Source organism: Aotus nancymaae, unplaced genomic scaffold, assembly GCF_030222135.1.
Source record: "Aotus nancymaae isolate 86718 unplaced genomic scaffold, 86718_ANA_hifiasm-v0.15.2.pri h1tg000051l, whole genome shotgun sequence".
Lineage (NCBI taxonomy): Eukaryota > Metazoa > Chordata > Mammalia > Primates > Aotidae > Aotus > Aotus nancymaae.
In genome coordinates, this window is record NW_026988465.1 from 24,404,745 (window position 1) to 24,409,401 (window position 4,657).

The following is a 4,657-nucleotide window of genomic DNA, read 5'->3' on the forward strand; positions in this document are numbered from 1 at the left end:
GGCCATTCTTGTCTTTGAATGAGCTGGGGCTCCAGACAAAATGCAAAGTGAAAAGTAGAGAAAGACTTGTATTTTTATTTCCTCCTAGCTCTAAAGAACCTAGACATTCCATTTTGGAAAGTGTGGGAAAAATACCAACTGAGGCAACAGAGAACCTTCAGCTTCTTTCCACATTTCTCTCAAGGATTCTCCTCAGTTAGGCCAATCATTCCTGAAGAGGGTCTTCTCCTCTTGGTTCCTCCCTCCAGGATGGCAAGGAGGCACGAAACTCCCTTTGGCAATATAGGAAAAAATCTTCATTCTCCCCACAATCGTGCACATTAATAGGCTGTTTAATGAAAGTACAGTGTGGAGGTTAAATTATCTGCTTGGTGATTAAATGGCTTAGGTGATTAAGCCACAACCCTGGTAGTTTCTGAAACCATGGATTTCCTCCAGCTTTTCTTGGGGAGCCAAATTACTGATGGGATTACATTATTTAAAGAATTAACAAGCCTTCCACGGAAGGGCCTGGGTAGCTCAGTTGGTAGAGCATCAGACTTTTAATCTGAGGGTCCAGGGTTCAAGTCCCTGTCCAGGCGTTAAGTGTAGTTTTGACTTCTGCCACACGTAGAAGTTGAAACAGCCGTACGGTTTGCTAACTTTACTTACTTACGCCCTCCAAAGACTAACTAAATCACATCTTTCCAGAAAATTTAGGATTATGGTAAAGATATTATAACCGGTGACTTGCACTGGAGTTACTGGATAGCTACTTTCAAATTCCCTTACCTGGTGTGGGATAATTATCCTATTCTGGAGGGTGTTGCAGTTGGGAGGACCCTAGGAGTGTGTAGACTCTGAGAGCATTGGCCTTTGTCTCTTTCATCTCTGAGTTTCCCAGGTCTTAGACAAGATCGTAGTACACAAACCTTGCAAGAAACAGTTATAAACTAAAACCTATATACATTTTGAAATTGTTAGTCATCCATTTTGTGCTTTCATTACAAAGCTACTGTCCTTACCTTAAGATAAAGATAATCTATGAAAACCCCAGAAATGGGCTTCTGTGCATTTTTTCTGTGTACAGCACTATAGATTTTTATAAGACTTGAAATGGGTTTTGGACACAAAGTTGAGGTTTTTACTGAGCGGATACTGTGAGCACAGTAAGTGCATATTCTTTATGATTGTTTCCCTCATTTTCACTAAGACATATGCACTCTGGAGAAGAGGAGCAGAGCTAACCAGATTTCTATCAGAGAAACCCTGTATTTGAAAAGTTGTGGAAGTTTTCAAAGTGGACCGCGGAAGCCCTTCAGTAGGCAGGGCAGCAGGAATTGTCAGTCCCGAATTGTCAGTCTCAGGTTGCACCTGACATAAAAATCAAGTATTCCTTTAGTGGAAACAGGTATTGAGAGGTCACAAGTCTGCTGTTCCCCAGACTGAACCTCCAGCTCTCTCTTTAGTCCTAATTCAGCTGGTGAAAGGGATGAGATCTGCAAGAAGAGTGAGAAGAATTCATGGCTTCAAAGACTTTCAGGGTCTCTCAAAGTGTGTGAAGGTAGTCTCCATTCACTGCGTAAAGAGGATGTTATCTGTGTTGTTGTTTTTTGATGGAGTCTTGCTCTGTTGCCCAGACTGGAGTGCAGTGGTGAGATCTCTGCTTACTGCAACCTCCACCTCCCAGGTTCAAGCATTCTTTTGCCTCAGCGATTACAGGTGCACACCACCATGTGCAGAATTTTTTGTATTTTTAGTAGAGATGGGGTTTCTCCATGCTGGCCAGGCTGGTCTCAAAAACTCCTCACCTTGTGTTCTACCAGCCTTGGAAAGTGCAGGGATTACAGGTGTGAGCCACTGCATCCAGCCTACCTTGTTCTTAAACGTGGAAAGCATGAATGACTCCTAATGGAAGATTACTGCAACCTTAATTCCATGGTTGCACCAATTAAGGCCCTTATACCAAATATTGTAATTACTGACTCCATCTAATCCTTAACTGTTATATATTATGTAGACATATTTTGTTTAGTGGCTATTTCAATGCCTCAAAGCTTCTCAGTTTGCTTGCATCTGTGAGGGAACACAGTACACATTTACCTCCCCGCCATGGCTTATCTCATGTGGCTTGCCATAGCACATAATCTTTGCTGGCAAGATCTTAACTGCATCCAACTTTCTTTAGAAATACAGGTGTGATATTACATTGATGACATTCTTCTTTGTGGAGACTTATTTGACACACATTCAGGACATACGAACATTTGACTGGGTGCTCATGCCTGTAATCCCAGGACTTTGGGAGGCCAAGGCAGAGTGGATCACCTGAGGTCAGGAGTTCTAGACCAGCCTGGTCGACATGGTGAAACCCTGTCTCTACTAAAAATACAAAAATTTTCTGGGCATGGTGGTGCATGCCTGTGACCCCAGCTACTTAGAAGTCTGAGGCAGGAGAATCACTTGGACCCACCCTGGGCGACAAGAGTTAAACTCTGTCTCAGAAAGGAAAAAGACATACAGACATTGACTAAGGACTTCACAATAAAGGGATGGGCCATTGCCCCTCATGTGCAAAGATAAAATTATATAATTATCTCTACTATGATTAGATGTTGAAATTTGACAAAATTATTACCACTTTCTAAGACACTCTTAAGAATGGTTGGATGGTTCTTTAGCATTATAAACTACATATCCCTCAAGCCACAAGCCAGTCAACTTCTTTCTTACTCACCCTTCAACCTAGTCCTCCCACTTTGAAACATGTATACTTAAGATACATTTCCAACAATATTAAACTATCTACACACATTAATTGCAGGACTATTTGAAATTGCAAACTACTGGAAACTATCTAAACTACCAAGGCTAGGATATTTATTGAATGACCTATCGTTTCCACACATAATGGTGTAATACGTAGTTATAAAAGGGAGTGAGGGTCAAGGGCAATGGCTCATGCCTGCAATCCCGGCATTTTGGAAGGTCATGGCAGCAGGATTGTTTGAGCCCAGGAGTTCGAGACTAGCCTGGGTAAAATAGTGAGACCCTGTCTCCACAAAAAATAATAGTAATTAATTAGCTAGATATGGTGGTGCATGCCTGTGGTCCCAGTTACTAGGGAGGCTCAGGTGGGAAGATTGCTTGAGCCCAAGAGGTCGAGGCTGCACTGTGAGTTACTTCAGTCACTTAGATTGCAGAGCCTTAGATTGGCTATATCGCTGTACGGGCAGATTTTGACTATCTCAGTTGACTCAGACTTTTGTTAGACCTGGACAACGGAAGCAACATGCATCCTGGAATATTAATGCCGTCTGCTGATGCTTGCTGAAGTCTCTTCATACCACAAACCACAGATCTCTAAGTGGCGGAGAGCAAGTGGGGGTGATGGAGGAAAGATCCTGTAGAACCGACAGAGAATGCATTTGTTTTCACTCATTTTTGTTCATATGAAGAGTCCCTAAGAAGCAGTATAAACTAAGGAAAGAGTAAGACCTTAAAATATCCCCTCCAACTGCGGCACTGAAGTTAAAAACATGCAGTGACCAGATTCACAACTGGATAAACAGAGGGCCAGAACTAAGTGACCTGATTAAAGGGGTCTCTGCCTCTGCTGAACGCCTCCTTATTAACTCGACTTGAAACAGTGCATAGCAAGTTAAAGTTTCATGTGTTAGAAAAACTTGTCAGAATCTTGAAAATGGGCAACAGAGATGATTGGGTGTTTTTCAGTGAGTGCTGGGCATTGCCTAATGGACCTCTGGAAATTACTTGATTCTCAGTGTGTACCTTTGACCACATTTTTATCTGTCAGACGATTCTAGGACTCACCAGGGGAAAAGTTGACTTGTAGATAACTAATAGTAATGCAGATGATATTAGTTCATACTAATTCAAATACATTTTGTCCAACAGAAATATAATCAGTTTCCAGCAGAAAAGAGAACCTCGGAGGTTTCATTTCACTGTCCTGTATACATTGTTAATAAGTTTTCCATTTATCATTTACTTATTAATTTCCCCAAGAATCCTAAGATATAAACTGTTATCTTAAATTCACAGATGAAAGGAGGGGACAAAATAACTGAAGACATCGCCTAATTTGTAAGTGATGCAGCCTAAATGTAAACTTCACCACCCGCCCCGGTAGTTCCAAAGTCCCTTTCTGTTCCAGAGTCTCTCCCATGGCAGGCCGGTCTGAAACGACTCTCACCAACTAGCGCTCCTGGAACACACTAAGGCAAAGAAAAACGCATTTCTTGCTCCTAACCAAAGAGTCGAGGAATGAAAATTCCCAATTAGAGATCCTGGCGTGTTTCCAGAACCAGTTCAAAACATTTTGAATCCTGACGCATTCGGTGACCTCTCTTACCAGAGAGAAGGTGGCAGTGGACTTCCATCAGCTGGTCACTTGCTCCATGAACTCATTGATAAACCAAAACTCGGGAATCTGACTTAAAATGACAAAACCAGAAAGGGCTGCTTCCTAAAGCTAGCATTGTTGAGATCAGAATCAGAACTCACACCTTTGCCTCCGCATCGGGGAATCGAACCTGCAGCTTACCCACTTGACAGGCAAGGATACTCACCACTATACTAACAAGGAAGGTGCAGTAACGAGGTAAAAAGAAACTTAATTGAAACGGCCTTGATACACTGACTGATGAAAATTTTT

The 4,657-nt window shown here is 42.1% G+C and overlaps 1 non-coding gene across 1 annotated transcript; it reads left to right on the plus strand.

The window, feature by feature from the left end:
- Positions 1–508: 508 nt before the first annotated feature.
- Positions 509–581, plus strand: TRNAK-UUU (transfer RNA lysine (anticodon UUU)). The gene has a single exon. It is a non-coding gene; the product is annotated as a tRNA-Lys (tRNA).
- Positions 582–4,657: the final 4,076 nt, after the last annotated feature.